The sequence below is a fragment of the Falco rusticolus genome, chromosome 4 (genome assembly GCF_015220075.1).
Source record: "Falco rusticolus isolate bFalRus1 chromosome 4, bFalRus1.pri, whole genome shotgun sequence".
Taxonomy (NCBI): domain Eukaryota; kingdom Metazoa; phylum Chordata; class Aves; order Falconiformes; family Falconidae; genus Falco; species Falco rusticolus.
This window is the reverse complement of record NC_051190.1, coordinates 98090194-98107918: the sequence shown is the minus strand read 5'-3', so window position 1 is coordinate 98107918 and position 17725 is coordinate 98090194. Positions and strand designations below refer to the sequence as shown.

Sequence of the window (17725 nt, the reverse complement as noted above, 5' to 3'; positions counted from 1 at the left end):
CAGGTAGACAATCCTTGGGCATCATGATGGGACTGTTAACCCCATGGGAGAGGTGGCACTGCAGGTGTTTCAGTAGCTGTCCCACAGATGAATTAGAAGGTTGCTCTTTTAGGTAGACCCGGAAAATGACACAATGCATTAATGTGTAATCAGAGGATGTTTCTGGGCTAAGAAAGGTTAAAAGTTAGATATTCTCAAGAGTCCTGCTGGCAAAACCTACCAAAGGGCAGCCCCTGGTGTGGAGGAAACGGCCTTCAGCTACTCTCCAACAGAAGACGTTAGATACTTACGCGACAGGGGTACCTCCTGGTGAGCAATGAGTTACACCTCAGTAAACAGACCAAACAGATATTGGTAGTATCAGCACATCTGTGCTCGGTAACACTGGTGAGAAGGATGGCCCTGCAAACTGATACTTGTCAGTATCTGATACTGTCAGTATCTTTGAGTTACACCTGTAACTCAAAGCCCAGATCTAGATTAGGACTTGACGATACAGAACAAAAACACTGTCCAGGTTCCTTTAGTGAATAATAACCTGTAAATTGATCCATACATTATTCAAGATAATTTATAAGAGTGAGAAATTATATGAAAAAGGTCCTTATAGAGTATATTGAAAGAAGAGTGTTTTACTACCTTACCTTAACTTTAGGAAAGACTTTGCAGTGGCATGAAGAAACTTTCTGATTGTCTAGTAGTATCTTTACTTCATTAAAAATACTGTGAATGGTGCTATGTTTTGAACATAGCTGGGCCTGGAGTCCTCATCCATCCCTGTCTCGCTTGCCTTGCTTGCTAAGCTGTTTTTAAAGGGCACTGAGGGGAGGGACACCTCTTGGGGTCATCAAATTGTTTCATTTCTCCTGGTGGTAGAAGTGAATTCCAGTACTGGCGTAAGTCACGCTGATAGCAAATCATGGTTCAGTAATGCTGTGGAAGATAGAAAGGGTTTTACAGAGGGTGAGAGGGAAGGGGGTGTCTGCATCTTGCTTCCAAGTACAGCAATGCAGAGCCCTTCAGGTTGCCTGCCCCTGAAGCCAGTCTGAACACGGCAGCTTCTGCTGCCTTGGCGGTTTGCACTGCACAGAAGCAGCTGCACGATTTCAAGGTGTGGGCTGGTTCTCACAGCAGTGCAGGCTGATACACAGCTGGTCTCTGGCAATAAATGCAAAGTACCAGAGCACTCTGGTCACGGGAAGTGGTTTGGCCACACAGAAATGGGCATCTACTGTTGGTCTGTCTCTACAGTCCTTTAATTACTTCTTGTCTGTGTGATAAAAGTAGTATCCTAACAACTCCAGGGCAGCACCCTCTGAGTAGGGAGGATTGACAGTTGTCTGCTGTGGAATTGTACTGCGGGGTGGGACCAAACAAGCCTGTAATGTTCTAGAAATCATCAAGCCCAACATTTGGAAGACAAAAAATGAGCATCTGAGAACATAATTCTGTGTATGAAAGCAAGAACACCCTGTTGCTGGCAGCTGCATATTGCTGGATGAGGCTACAGGCAGGAGGAATGCAAAGGAAACGTGCTTAAAATGGTAATACCCCTTCTATAGCTGTCTGGAGGCTCTACAGGCTGTTAGCGAAGGTGGTGATGTGTTGCTTGCCAGATTCTTGTCTAGGCTGTAATCTTTGCTCTGTTTACGCAGTGTACACCACCTGCCTGTGCCCCCTCCGGAGATCATCTCTAATCTTCTGTTACTTTCTAGTATCTTACTACCTGTCTCAATTTGATTTCAGGCTACTTATACTCACATTGTTAAGGTATGTTTTCAGGAGGAAGGCATTAGGGATTGCTTAAAAAAGGAAAGATTAGCTGAACCAATTAAATATAAGGAGACAATGTGAGAATCTTCCAAGTGCATATTTAGGTGTTCTATTTCTGCAAAGAAGCTATTAAAATTGAAGGCCGTCTTACATTACCTTGAGAGGCATCTGCTGCCCGAAGAGTTCTTGCTGTACTTATTTCAGTGCCTTAAATCAGTCCTGAAGCAGTGCTTTCTCTCAGGTCTACGTGCGGAAGGCACAGCGTGGGTTGTGTGGGCCTTCGGAGAGCATGCTGCAACGGGTGCTGCTCTTGTGAGCATCGGGAATGCGCAAGTTGCATGTCGCTGCCCTCGGGTAGGCTGCTGTGTGATGGGAACAGCAGAGGTGGCAGAAACAAGCAAAAGGTGTGGCTTGCGATTGCCACTTTCTGTAGTAGTTAAGTGATCTGGCAAAGTGGCTGCTGAGAGCAAAGGGGTCAGGTTTTTTTCTAGTTCCTTCGCAGATATGTATCAAGAGAAATTGCCCTCCAGTTAATAGAATTGGACAGACCATATTTGCAGGATCACATCTTGCAGGGCTGATACTGGTGAAGCATCCACTGACTTATTTTTCAAAAGTTTACTTGACCTTTACTTTTGGATAGAGTTTTTCCTGATTGCTGGAATTTGGGCCTCGGCTGGCACGGCTCTATCTCATTGGACAAAAAGGTCCTGAGAAATCACCGGCTTGCCTCTGTTCTCACCCTCTCCACACTGTTGTTACATGCAAGTAGATTTAAATACGTCAGGTTTGGACATAAAAGCCCCTGTTACATGTATGAGCACTTCTTTTGATGTCTTCTCCTTTTGAGAATACGCTCCATGTTTCCTCCTGCCATCAAAGAGACTTATTTTCTTGGGTTCTCCAAAGGTCCAAGCATGAATGAGTGCAGGATTCTTTTGCTGTCCTGCGTTGTGAAGAATTAGGAATTTACAGGAGGAAATCCAGAGCAGATGTGGATTGTACAGTCAGGCAAAGTCGATTTTGAAAGAGCTAGCGTAGGCGGTTCTGCACCCTTGATGTGATATATTGCACAGGCAGGTAGTAATCCTGCTTGGCTGTCCCTGGCTGTGCGCTGGAGGAAGCCTGCCTGCTCCTTCAGTAACGAAATGAAGGCACGGTGGGAAGCCTTGCTGCTGCTGCTGCCTTGTTCCTACAGGAATAAGCTGTTCAACACTGCAGACTCAAGTCTGACATCAAGCTAGGCTACAGAGCAGTCTAGATGCGGGCACCGTTCCCTCTGCTCTACTGCTTCCATCCCGTCGGTTGTGCCTCACCCTGCAGGTAAGAGCTATGGGCCTATATGGCCTATATCATTGTCCTGTGTAGGTGAAACACCAAATATGGTGACTCTCTGATTTGTGACTGGAGGACTGCCATAAATGTAACGAGTAAATAGTAGATCCAGCTACAGGAAGCAACTTGCTTTTTTGACGTCAAAGTGTTTCTGTCTTCCTGTTGAATTTTTCCGTTTTCATGTGCTTTGTAGTAATGAAATGCTATTATCTTGCATTCTTTGTACCAGAGTGAAACGTTATGCCAGTCAGTGCCATGTCTTGTGTTGCCACTTTATGAAATTAATGCTAATGAAACATGAGGTGAGGAGTGGGCCTTGGGGAGTATGATGCGTCAATCCTGCAAAACATGGCAGGATGCTTTTCCCCTGATCTTAATTGCAATTGTTTCTTCAGCCATTGGCTTATTTAAGATCTACAGGTTTGTGTCCATTGTGCAATTGAAGTTTTACAAACAGTTATCAGATTGCAACAAAAGATTTTTAAAAATACAAATTCTGCCATGACAAATTGGGGTTTATTTTATGTTTCTGGGGAGAGATAGGGGTCTCCTGACCTTTTTTTTTAAAGCAATTAAATAATTGGTCTCTATCAAATGAATGGGGGTTTTCAGCTTGAAATAGGTTTTAAACAATGCTTATCTTAATGGCCAGCTTGCTGTTTCCAGTCGGTATCCCTAGATGTCACTGGAAGACAGCACATGCTGAAAATAGTGCTGCTGAGCCAGGAAAAATGACTGTAAAGCTTAGATGGGGGAAATTCAGAGGGAAAAATTTGGTAACATTCCTGGGTGGCTGCAAGCACAACCCATGTGAAACTGTACCCCAAATTTCCTCTGCCTGAGAGGGAGAGGATCTAAAATCTGTCCTTAGATGTACCCTTTCCCTACAGCCAGCCACACGTCGACAACTCATAGCTCCGTTCACGCTTACCACTGAGCCCTGGTGCAAGAGGTGTGAGGAAAAAAGAGTCCCAGGGCATCACTTCAGAGAGAAGAAAGAAAATTACTGGGAGACGCAGGAGATGACAGCTATGGCTTCTAACAGGCAAAAGTCAGCTCATGGCAAGATACCACGGAAAGAGGCAGACCTGCCTTTGTACACCTCCACAGTTTCCACCAGCTAGTGCTGCAAATCCTGTGACAGCAAGCCAGTTCTCAGAGGTGACTCGGCAGGAAATTATTTACTTTTGGGGGTTAAGGAGTCACTTCTTGTCCACTTAGTTCTCTGCAGGCTCAGAGGAGAGGTGGTGGGTCTGCTGGAACGAGGTGGAGGAGAGGAGCTCAGTGTGTGTGTGTGGTGGCAATGGGAGTGACTGCACACCAGACCCAGCTGCCTATAGGAAGGGGCTGTAAGGAACCAGCAATGAAAAAGCCATTCAGAAACACTGCAAAAGTCAGAGCAGGCACCTTTAGGGATCAGAAGTTTGTACAGATGACAGTCCTCTGCAGTGCCACCCCAGGCTGGTTGGGCTCATAAGGGTATTTGGGTGGATCTGGCTATGGATGGTGCCTGGGGACCTGTTCCTCTCCCAAGGCTGTAAGAGTTGGAAGCAGCCCATTAGAAATGGGCTCTTTAAACACCACACTTCTATTAAAACTGTTATAGAAGTGAAAAATGCTCTCATTTGGTGAGTAAGTGTTGGAAAGTACTCCTAGGACTTTAGCTAAGAAAAGACAAAAGTTGGCACCATGTGATCTTTTCGGAAGCTAGTTCTTTCCTGAACTGAAACTGTACAAAGCGTGATTTCTAATTCAGCACTCAATCCAAATGCTGTTATGAGTCAGTAGCAGACTCTCTCTTGACCTTAGCAGGATTCAGGTGAATAAAGGGAGCTTTGTAAAACAGAAACCTTCCTTTTGTATGTTAACCTTCCCTTTTTTTCTAACACACACACCCACCCCCCCACCCCAAGAGCTGCAGTACAATGACTGACAAGATTACATGATTAGAAAGTACACTGCGTGCGTGAGATCAGAGTTTATGAAACTCTGGAGCCGGTTATATCCAATGGATAGATGATGTGCATCAAGTGAGACCCTAGGTCGCGGGCACGTGATTGCAGTCAGTGCTGTGTGGTGCCAAGACATGGCTCCAGAGAAATCTGTCGGTAATTTAAAACATACTTTCCTAAAATAATGTATGTATGTGTTTCTGGTCAAAGCAGGGATGCTGACCTCTCCACTTGGGAGTTTTGGTGTTTGTGGACTCTCTCAGCAGACACAGTTGGTGTCAGTGTTTGATGCTTTTAGGGCTGGTGGTGTGGTGCACCGTGGTTTTGTAGCTTCTTTCAACCAGCCTCACTGTTTAACAAAACGAGATACAGCTAAAATAACAACAGTGGGAGACCAGGTTTGGGACCGTGAGGAGAGGTTAGCCCCTCTGGGCTGGTACAGAGACCCTGCCTGTATTGTGGGGTCCATGACATGCAGGAAGGGACTAGGTTGTTCACTGCCTGTTCCTCACTTGGGTGAGCAGCCACGGCTGGTGCTGCCAACCATCTCAAACCAGCTCAATGTGAAGTTCATTGCACCTCTTTTCCTGATCACCTTCTCTGACTTGGCACCTGCTTTGGGCTGAGGCACTTCAAGCGAGATCCTGAGGAGGCACAGATGTGTTGCGTCTCCTTGCTGAGGCTGGTATACAGAAGTGTAAGCCAGGCTCAGCGAGGGGAGAAAACTAATTAGCCCTTCGCCAGCACCTGCCAGGTTATTTCAGCACCCATAGACCTGAGAGTGCGCTCCATGAGAATCGTGTCCTACCTTACAGCCGTAAGGGCTCTTTCCTGCTGAAGGCCCTGGCTGATCTCACCGTTGGCAAGATCTCAAACCACAGCCAGCAGGTGTAATAGCTTGTGTCCGACTGCCTCCCTGGTGCCATCCATCCAGCTGTATTGCAGAACAAGCTCTAATCCAAAATGTAGCCTAAAGCCTAACATCCGCAACTCGTACATGGAGGGACTTCTGATACCCTGTAGGTAATTTCCTAATAAATAAAAAAAGATTTATTTCAAATAAATAAATCAATAGCATTTCCCACAATGTAAGAAAGGTACTGAAGGCATTTATTTTTTTTTTCCCCTGGTATTGTGAGTGTATTAATTCCATTAAGGTTAACTGTGTACAAAGTTTTGGCTGCTGGTGGAAATGATAGCCCTGAAGAAAGATGTTAGCCCTGAAGAAAGGGAACTTACTCTTCTGGTTGGGATGTTTTACTGCCTCTCCCTGTTGGGGCTGGTGAGCTCATACCGTGGTTCAGGTCATTCTGGGTAGCATCACTCTGATGTGGCAGGCGTAGCCTACTGCACGCTGAGATGCTATGGACACTTAGTTCTGCTGAACAATGAGAGCTGCCTCGACATGGCCAGCAGGCAGCAGCTAATTGTTCCTGGGGCCAAAGCAGTGATTTATTTGGCACAAGGTGCTAAAAATGGCAACTTGAAAAGAGAAAAAGGCGAGAAAAGCAACCAACAGCAGAAAACTGGCACTGAGCTCACATCGGTAACTCCAGCACTGATCCTGGCTGCATTCAAGGTGGTCTTGAGAAACAGCAGTAACTTCAGGTGAGTGGCTTTATAGTAAGATTTAACATTCATATACATTATTTGAAGTGTGTCATGCTTAATAGAGATTGAAGAGTTAGATGGTCTTATGTGATCTTTGATTGTCCACATACCTTCCTGTATAGGCATGGCAGGCTAACTCGGGTCATGTAAATGTATCTAAGTGCTACAAAGTGATCCACTGCTGAGGCTACTCTTGCTTGTGCAGAGCCTGGAGGAAGCCTAAAGGGTTTACCTAAAGGTTAACCTAAAGGGTTAATGTCGTGTCAGAAAACACATGAAGCAAAAGCTTTAGATGCAGCTGTTCCCCACAAAGACTTAGTGTGCGGTTGCACTACCTCAGAGAGAAAAAAGATAGCCTATTGATAATGCCAGGAAACTGAAGCTATGGGTTTGTGACAGATCTATTAATGATACAGTGCCACTGAAATAAAACTGGGTCAATTTTACTGAGGATGAACACACTAGTTACAATACTAGGACTTGCCTCCCAGAGCCGGAGCGCGTGGTACCAGACGCTGTGCAACATCACAGGATAGTGCCTGCACCTGTCCAAATAGCTTGCAAGTAGGCATCGGATGTGGGTTTAGGAACAGAATTTCAGAATGCTTGATGGCATTGGCCTTGAATGGTCCCTGGCTGCCTCCAAATGTGAATTAGGAGGTGGCAAAGTGAGCGCAGGCAAAACTCTGATTCAGGAGTCAGCCTGCTCCCACTGACCTCGCTGGCGGCTGAGCACACCCAGAAATGGATGCAGCCCATATGGCCAGCCAGCTGCTGCTAGACTACCTTTTGGAAACTGCCAATACTACCTAAGGACAGGCACCAGTGAGTCTCTTAGGTGCCCGAGTGCCTATTGATTGCTGGGGGGCTGCAGGCACCTAAATACACTTGTCTATTTGACCCAAAGCTCTCCTAAGCCTCTCCTTGCCTTCCCTTTCATGAAATGAAACGAGTGGCGCTGGCTTGTTTGTTTGGGAAGCATAAAGGTTCCCTAGGAGGCAAGGGCATGCAGACATGTCACTTAATTCTGGAATTTATTGATCACGAGATACAGAATCCCAAGATAAATAGTTTGTAGGTCAGATTGATTAGAGTGTAATCCTTACCAATGTCATTCCTGGTCTAGATTAAACCCGTAAATATAACTCAAGCATTGCACACTCCTGCAAGCAGACATCTCATGAGACTTAGGGACCGAGCCCATAAGTCTAGATATCAGTAAGAAAACCATTTGGAATTACATTTATTTAGGTTAGCTTGGGTCAGTTTGATGGAAGTACTCCCATTTCACATGTTCAGGGGCTCAATTTCAGCTAATTTAGCAGTCTGAACATTTTCTGTGAGCTCTCTCTCTCATTGCTGAAGACAGGTAGATACATCAACGCTTCCTATAACGAGCAAGCTTGGTCCTCACTTTAAGTGTGGATCTCCTACCTGTTGATGATCTGGGAAGATCTCACTCTTTTCAACTTGATTAACAGAAATTCCCACCGAACAGACCAGCTGCAATTTGGGCTCTGCAGCTCTCCTGAGGTCAGGAGTTTGCTGTTGCATGATGGAGCCCCAGTCTGTGGCTGACTTTGAGACCAACAGACCTGCTGAACAGGTACTCTGAAAAGGAGTCTGTCCTTTAGGACAAGCTATAATACTGGAAAGCATAGAATCTGGGATCAATTGTTTTTTTGGAGTCTATCCATTCAATTCAGGAAGTTGCCATCTATACGTCATTGCTTTTGAATGCAGAGTACAGGGTAAAGGTTTCAAAATTGAGTCCACGGTTGGGAACACAAATCTAAATGTTACTTCTTTCCCCAAATCGGCAGTCACACAACAACTTTGACAGCTGGGGAAAAAGTAGCACTAAAGCACTTTGCTCCCAGCTGAAGAATTGGACCGATTTGTACTGCATAATAGGATTATTCTGAGGACCATGACACTGCTTTTAAATAAGAGTGGATGATGAAGACCTGGATGGAAATTAATTCCTTGATCAGTTCTTTTGTAAGTAAAGCAGTTAGGTCTGCTGGTTGTTGGTTTGGATGGAAAACTGAGGTTTCACGATGCTGACAGCTGTTCTGGAGGCATGAAATGGAGTTCTGCTGGGGGTTGTATCCATGGGCTGGATCTGAAAGTCATAAATTGATCAGATTTTTTGAGCAAATTCCGTTTACAAGTAAAACTGGATGCTTTTAATAATCCAGATTGGCGCGGCCTACAATGATTTCAAAGGTAGCTTTGCATTTTTTAAGATTTCTAAGATTCCCTTCTCACCCAGCACCAGGCATCCTCCCCAATCTGCTCCCAGTGTCCTGTCCTCCTACCACACACTTACTGGGTATTTTTTCTCCTTCCTTTAGAGGCAAGCTTAGAAAGGATCTGCTTAAATACAGTATTCTCCTGGTCACATTCTTCCTTGCTGCCTCCTTCAAACCTTGATTCTGCCCCCCAGCCTGTCTCCAGCAGCAAAAGCAGCGACCTCCTGCTAGTGCCCGGTGCTGTGCCAGGGTCTGGAATCCAGATGTACAATCAGCAAAGGGATGGCCCCACATGTCTGTAGGAGCCCTCTGCTAAGGAACCATGGAGCCGGGTGAAAAGGCACAGGGCTGGCTTTCTATATTGCTGGAGGGACAGAGTCAAGCAGTGTGACGGAAGGGATTGGAAGGAAAAGGTTGGTCAGCTCTGCCCATCGTACAAATTCTGGAAGCATAAAATGAATGCTTGCTTGGCCGAATAAATACATATCTCTTCAGCATTAACAAAATAATTAAGTGCAGACAAACCCAGTCCCTCTGTACACCCGCCCTAATGAAATGACAGAAATTATCCTGCATGGCATGAGATTTCATGGGAATAAACGGTTTAATATCTATTTCTCCTCTTACTTAGTTGTGAGCCACTTTTCTCAGAGGTGAGTAATTGAGGAAGAGCTACTGGTACTTTAGCAATAATGTTTAATGAACTGAAAAATGATCTGTTTGTAGGAGGATTAATAGCTCTCTGCACATTAACCTCATGTGGTTAGTGAAACCAGACAATATCTTACAGTATGGCTCTGCAGCTTTCAGCCTGCAGCTCTCGGGCTGAAAGTCCTGCCGTGGCCTGGCTTTCAGAGGAACGTCACCTAGGTCTGGCAGGCTAGTGACCAAAGCACGTTTCTTCTAGGTGGTTTTTCTGCCTGAGCAACAAAGCCTCACTCTGTGGTTTAGCTCTCTTGAGAAGGCCTAGCCACATGAGCCACTGCATACCTGGGATTTGAACTCCATTGTTGAAAATAGTATGTTTTATCAATGGAAAACCAAATGCTTGTGAGCTATCCTGCCCTTAAAAATGAAATCCTGGAGGAGACCAGAGGTGTACATATTGCTGCCAGGTAAACCCGGCAGTGGCTGAAGCTGATGAAGTCGCCATTATGGGGTTATTTCCTGGTAAAATCTGTGGGTGCCCTGTCACCACTGCAGTGCCAAAAGGAAAGCAGTATCAAACACTGGTATGTATAAAAGTATATACCCTTACATAGGTTTGGGTTTATTGGCCTGTTGGGAGGGAGTATTCCCTGACGTTAAATTAACACTGCTGGTGCAGTCTGTGGTCCCTGTTATGTATGGAGAGAGGTTGATAAATTTTTCAGCACTGCCTGTTGTCGTTGTCTCCCCTTCCCTCCCCCCTCCCCCCCCCCCCCCAAAAAAAAAAAAAAAGCAAAAAAAAAAAGCTTTTGGAAATGTGTATGTACAATTGCTTTAGTAAAGCTTATGGTCTACAGAGAGCATGGCATGGCAGCTGGGACCTCCAGGTATTTGCTCTCCAGCATTACAGAGGGCTTTTTCTCATGTTTTTGCAGGGGATGAAGTGCTGGCAGCTTTCATTTCAATGCCCAAGGAATGTAAAAAGCCACCTCCATTGCAGGTTTGTTAATACAAAAGAGAGAAGATAAAATCTAGAAGGGGAGCTGAATGACCTAGTTCTAGGGCTTGCACAATGAACATCTTTGATCTTTTATCTGTAGGATGAGCTGACTTTTCTACAAGGCACTAAATAAAATAGTTGGTCTGGCAAGAGGGAAGAAATAGGACAGTAGAAAAACAGGCATTAGAAGCATGGGCTTCAGCCCACCAGTATACCCAACAGTAAGTATCCAGTCAACACCTCTGAAAAAGCTGAACCTGCAATGACTGTCCTCTGACAGTCTCAGCTTTTGTCCTTTTAACGGAAATCTGAATTCTATTTTAGAGTGCTGGATGCAGAAAAAACACATTGGAAAACTATTTTAGATTCCCTTGGTCCCTAAATATTAATTTCTTTGAATAGTGGTGGCCGTGATGGTAGCCTGTTGCCACATTTCTTCAGCTTAATTCCAGCCTAATATTCACACCAGTGTTCAGCGCAGATTCCTTTCAATGTGGTTTAATTTCTATAGCTGTGTGTCCTATCAGTTATAGCTAAGTAAAATTAGACTGCAATTTAATTGTAACACAATCAGCAGTTCTGGTCAATTAGAATGAGATTGAGTGCTGTGTAAATCTGTTATGGTAGGAAGTGATGCTGAAATAAGCACTTGGAGTCTCTAGTTAAAGGACACTGCTGTGCCTCTGCAGTCCCATCCAGGCAGTTCAAACTCAGCACGTGCGAGAAACAGGCATGTGCCTTCCTGCCTTTTGCCAGGGTGTGCGCGGCACCTGAGCCCATTTCTCCTTTTTTTTGCAGTACGCTGTCTTTCGTGGCTGTACCGGGTGACATTTTCTTCTGCTCCTCCAAATCTGGCTGGTGAGAGGAGGCCGGGCTCTCTCGCTGGTGTCACCCTGTGGAGCAACCCGCAGCCCACTGGACAGCCCAGGTCAGCAAGGGGTGGGTGCCACACGGCCACGGTGGTACTCCTCAGCCTTCTCCCATGGGATCTTCAGGCACGAGACCTCCACCACGGGCTGGGACAGGGCAGCAGGGCTAGTGACGTGCTACCACCGGCTGGACTCCCCGCAACAGCCACCCACCTGAGAACTGAGCCTCTCCCAGCCCCTCTCCTGGATGCTCCTCAGTACCATGACGGATGCCAGCTGCTGGTTCCAGACAGTACTAAAAATGACTCACAGGACTCGCAGGCTGCAGGGTGACGCTGCGAAGAGCTGAGCAGGATTTAGCTGGGAAGTTCCTGCAACGGGGGAGTCAACTTGTGATGACCCCTGTGTCCTGCTGCAGGTAAGTAGGTTCAGGAGAATAACGATCTAATGGCATTAGTCTAATACTGTAGCAGCAGGAGATTATGCAGTCTGGGTTGACATTAGATGGCAGTAAAACCTGTGCTTTTCAGGAGCCCATATAGGTAGAAATGGGATTAAGCCAGGACGAGGCAGGGGGACCTCTTTAGGGAGGATCTCCCGGACCTGCCAGAGCTCAGAGGTCACTGTGAAGCACCCTGTACAACTGGAAATTTTAAGCACGCCAAAGCAATTACCTAAAAGACCTTTACAGTCTAATTGGCTCAACCACGTTCATTTTAACTAGGCTTCTCATAAATAGATCTGGTAGAACTGCGAGGATATTGTAAAGCAGTTGCTGACTACCACTGGCAATTTGCTGCAGAAGCAAGGTGTAGCTCATGAAATGTCCTCAGACTTCACACGGCAGTGTTCCTGGTGTAGGCACCTCTGGAGCTGCAGGGGCTTTGAAATCTCCCTGTAGCAAGCACTGTATAAAAGACATGCTAACTGAATTACTCTCATAGCTGTGAAGCATGATGACAGCTGGTCCTGAGACATCACATAGGGCCCGCTGGCTGAAGCTTTACTGAGACTTTGAAAAACAGCAACAAAGAAGAGGAGGGCAAATGCATCACATGCTCTGCCGTGTAAATGGGGAAGGGCTTCTGAGAAGATAAAAAAATAATCTTTTAATATCATATAAGCCGTTTGTTCATTTAGCCACAGCAGAGCTAACAAACCCAAATGTCATCTCACAGTTTAATTGCAATGCTGGTAAGCCTTGTGGTGCCTCTTGGGGTTTTTGGTTTGGTTTCAAAGTCGAAACAGCTTGTAAAAGTAAATGAGTGTAGGAGATTTTGATTCTTCTGTTTACTTGTTGTTGCTTTGAAATAAGTGTTTTAGTCCTTCTGCTTGAATGAATGAATTTAAATTCCTTGCCCAGGAGTGCAGCAGAGCCCATGTAAAAGATCCAGTTGGGCAAGGGCTTCCAGATGATGGTTGTGAATGGGGAGGTGTTGCTCAGCCCAGACAATGTAATCTAGTCTCCCACATGCCTGATGGCAAAAGGCAGGCTAATTCAAGTTTTGCTGTCGGGATTGGGAAGTTTAGAGACACCTCATACGACTGAACCCTTCTCACTGCCAAAACCACCCCCTGGCAGAAGAGTTACACAGTTCCTTTTTCCCAGAGGGTTTGCACACTGGTTTTGGTGTTCACTCAGCTCTGGCGATTTGTTTTCTGTATAATTCAGCATGAATTTTGATTTGTCTGTCCATGTTTAGGACAGCATTTGCTGGTAAAGAGCACAAGCAGAAACAAGTGGAACACCAAGATGCTGTTTTCTAGCAAAGCAAGCCCTTCAAGTTTGTTACCAACGCATTCACGATTTGTTCAGGGTTGAGAAAAGTCTTTAGCTGTCTGGACTTTAGTGAGTTAGATGGGAATGAGAGAGCTCTCATCCATTGCAAATCAAGCCATGAAGTCTTTCCAAATACGCTGAGCCTGGATTTTCACAGGAGGCTGCTCAGACAATGCAGTCATGGAAACCCACTTTTAATCCCGCCGGGAAGTCCTGTAGTGGGTAGCTGGAACCAGCTGTGACACAGCCAGCGCAGTGTCACTTGGGAAGCACAGGTGGTTGATGCAAGCCAGGGACATGCAGGCTCCACTGACCTTTACTGTAGGGCCCTGGTGGCCTCTGTGACAAGTCTCTGTTCGAACCCCATTTTAGTGCGGGATAGGATGAGGTTTGTGTGAGCCTGCAAATAAATAAGGCACACAAATATTGTCAGTCATCACTGCATTGCATAGATGGATGTTAAAAATTCAGTGTTGGTTTTTTTGTGTTGGAGAGCTCCAAAATGAACATATGCATCTTCTACTTTTGTTCAGCTGAGCAGATTTTTAACTCACGTGAAATCTCTTAGGAGAAATCCCTGAATTTAACATCCTGTTTTCTCTCAGTGAGGTGCTGGTTAATTTAGGGTGTTATGATGTTGCTGTGTTTCCCTCAAGTACCCATTTAAAACATCTTCAAGTGTAAATTAGTTTCCTGTGTTATTACTCTTGACTAGTTTCAAGCAGCAGTTTGGAGTACAAGTGTTCCTTTCTCAGCTAGACCTGTCTCTGTATAGCAGAAAGCTGTATCAGAACCTTTATGTACTGCAGCAGGCCAGCTAGAATAAATAGAGTACTTCTATGGGAATGAACTAACCATTACATTTTAATGTTACCTAAAGATGTAAGACCAGCAGGGAGTAAAAATAGCAACAATTTGTCATCATAGCTGTCCTGGCATTATTTCGCGTAATTAGTATTACTGTTATCTACGCTTCAGGTGTCCCTTTTGTGCCAATGGGTCTCTTTCTGAGAACAGCTGTGTGTTATGGCACCGTAAGCAGAGAATAAGAGCTAGTCCCTGCCCTGAAGGCCTTCCAGTAATATTGGATATAGGACAAGAAGGGGTTGAGAGGAAGGCACACAGCTTCCAGGCAGAAGGTTGTGAGATGAGCCACTAAAAATTTAACTAATTGAAATTAAGGACTTCAGTCTAGCTTGTTCCAGGGTTTTCCTTTTAAATTCATATTATCATGGCAGGCGTTTAAAAATACATGCACCCAGAAAGACTGTACAGGCCTTCTGTGAGTCAGGTTGAGACAACTATGTTTTCTCTTGTTTAGATGTGTGCAATAGCTACTGAGTCGATTTTGATATAGATAGCTGCAAGTGGCTCTTTCCGAAGGGTTGTAACAGAACATGTATTTAGGAGGCCACATTGATTCATTACCAGCTTCCGGTGAGATAACGTGTGAAGTGAACATGAAAAATCAGTAAGACAAGCAAAATGGAAGAGCTTGAGATAAGCAGGGGGAGAGAGAAGAAATCAATGTCATCCAGTGACTATGCTGGTGAAAGAGAGCCTATAAGAGATGATATTAAATTCATAAGTCATGTATTTCAAATACCGGCCCGTAACATCACGTGCAACAATATGTGTAACGGGGATCGAGATCAGTATATTCACGTAGTTGCAGTGAAATTCTTCAGACACCTAGTGAACTCTTCCTCCTACAAACTATTACAGTAAGTTCATGGCCATGCCAGAGTATGTTTTCAAGAATAACCTTTATGTATTTAGTACAGAGAGACTTATTGATGTAAGATAAAATATTAACCTGCCTTTCATAACCTGGGAAAAATATGCCACATCATTAGAAATAAAGACATTGACTATTACCTCATTGCTGCCCGTGGGTGTGTGCGGGTACATAAATAAATAAATAGCTAATACAGCAAGGTCCTCTAATCAAAGCTGATTATTAATTTCATTCAGGCCACTTGCTCAGATTTTTGGAAAGACTGTACAGCATCGACAGGAAAGCTGCCTGAATGCTTTTTCTCCATGTTTGTATCTTTTTCTTACTTTTATTCTACTATGTCAGTGGACAGCTTGGCACTGTAAGAGAGTGAAGGCTCTCATTTCTTTTCCCACGCAGGACTGTTTCATACAGTACATTATCAACATCTGATATTAAATGCATAATGGAGATTGTATTTTCCCAGTATCTCCTCACTGACTGGGGTTTGTCCCTCATTCAACCTCTTTTCAACACCATTGAAATGCCTTTCAAGAGCATCCTTTCACTACTGTGATATTAGAATTTATTAAATTCTGTTGGCATTTTGAAACCTCTCTTTAAATACTCCTTGGACAAATGAGACATAGGTCATGGTTGAGCTGAGCACAAGAATGCGTGATGTGAAGGCAAAGGTGTTGTATTGCCATTAAAAAAACATATTTTTTTTTTTTTTCAGGAGGCAACAAAGGTCCGTTCTAGAGTCCAGCTGCTAAAGCCAGAGCAGCCCTTGCACCAGCTGCCCAGGACGCCTGCGGCTTGTGGGGCTGAGATGATTTACTAGCACTGTAAAGAAGTTGGAGACCATTGCCTGCTTGGAGGTATTTGCTGGTGAAGGGGAAATCCTGAGGATGTAATTGTTTTTGTCACAGGTCTGCCGTTGATTGTTTTGTTCTGAGGGTTTTTTTGTTAGCTTTTTACAATTTCTCCAATAAGAGTTCAGCCCTCATGTCTTCTGACTTCTTCTTTCTAATCATCGTCGTCAGTCCTTTGTAATCTTTGTCAGCCACTCCAAGCTAGGGTTTAACAGCTGAAACTAGTGAAATGTCCTAAAAACCTAGGAGTTGTCTCCTTACAGCAGCAGAAAAACTGAATTCCTCATGTGTGTTATTTTCCTCTCCTGAAGTCTACAACCACACGGTTTACACCTGATTTATTTATAGTATCACTTGCTGTTAGTGTTCTTCCCTCCCATTGGAATATAGACTTGTATTTTGCTTGGAGCGAAGGCAACACAGAGGGGCCTGTTACAGCATGTTTTAGTGCCTAGATGCAACATTGCTGTAACAGGCCCCTCTGTGTTGCCTTCGCTCGGAGAAACAACTGCTTGTTTACGCTGAGGTTCCCATCCAGAGGTGCACCCAAATCTTCTTTGAAGCTTGCCTTTTGAAATTTAGAAGTCTAGCTAGGCTAGTGACTCTGTTGTAAAGGCTGAGTTAGCCTTGTGTTGAGTTTATAATGTGAAGTACTGGAAGATACAATTACTTGTCTTTGTGTATCATCTCTTGTGTTGCTCTGTTCTTCATTTACTTACTGTTTACATGCTTGTGACTCATTTAAATTCTAACAAAAAGACAGACAACCTTGAAACATCGTTCTTGTTTTTATCTGGGGCAGGTTTTTTAAGCTTCCAGCATTCCCAGCTTCTCTCTTGGACGAGTCTAAACATAAGGTTTAGTCTGGTGATCTAACCCGACTCAGAACACAAAAGTGGAATTTGCGGCCATAAATGTACAGCTACCAGGCATCATGTTTCCAAATGCAATATCATCTTATTCAGAAAAACACGCAAAACTGTATTTCAGCTGAATTTTGATTTTCAATGAGGAATTGTAAATTTTGGCAGAAGACACAAAGTTTTTATGAAAACTTTGCACAACATAATAACCTTTGTGAATAACTGGGTTGTACTTTAAACTGAACTTTTCCAATGACCCAGTTTTCATTTGCAAGGGATCGGTGAGGGCATTTATGAGAAATTCATTACCATTACGGGTTTGACACCTTTTCCATTTGCGTTAGTCTCTTTCTCTGTGTCCAGCATTATCTAAAGCTTTTCCAAATATCACCTGAAAATTGTATTTCTGTAGTCATAGACAGATTAAAATTGCCCTTTTGCTATGTAGATGTAACAATAATAATTTACCTAAGTAAAAGAAAAGCATCAACTGTTCCAAACAGCTCTTTTAAATCACTTTTCACTCCTCCAGTGCCTGAATAATGCAGTTCTTCACAGTTTCATTGCTGTAAACACAGCTGCACCCCAGTGTAACTGCATTCATTTCAGCTGCCCTACTTTGATGTGGTGCAAACCAATGATGGGACAGCACTTGCTCCCAATTTTTTCCTCATGTTCCACAGTGCGTTTCCACTAGAAAATGCATTCATTTGGCAGCAGAGCTGAAATGTGGTATTTACAGGAAAGTTAAAGAGAGAAAAAGCACTCTCCTTTGGAGTAGGTGTATCTTTATATATGTGTCAACTCACCTCATGGCAATGTTTGTAACTCTACCTATGCTAGATTCAGTATGAGAAGACCACGATTAAGTCAACTAATCTGGTCTTTCTTTCTCTTCCTTGAGCTGTATGGTCTCAATGTATTTTAGGCAATTGTCTGCAGCAGAGGGTTGAAAACTTTGCCTATCTGTTCTATACACCAGAAGCCAGCTGTCTGTGATTTGCTATTTGTAGTCTCCCATCTCATGCTGGAAATCTTCAGGAAAAG

The 17725-nt window shown here is 44.3% G+C and overlaps 1 long non-coding RNA gene across 2 annotated transcripts; it reads left to right on the top strand.

The window, feature by feature from the left end:
* The first annotated feature begins 5028 nt into the window (after positions 1–5028).
* LOC119146358 lies at positions 5029–16501 on the top strand. Of its 2 annotated transcripts, none has more exons than XR_005103712.1 (3): positions 5029–6668; positions 11373–11861; positions 15680–16501. It is a non-coding gene; the product is annotated as an uncharacterized LOC119146358 (long non-coding RNA). The 2 variants fall into 2 exon arrangements; XR_005103713.1 differs by lacking the exon at positions 5029–6668 and adding an exon at positions 10514–10574.
* The last annotated feature ends 1224 nt before the right edge of the window (positions 16502–17725 follow it).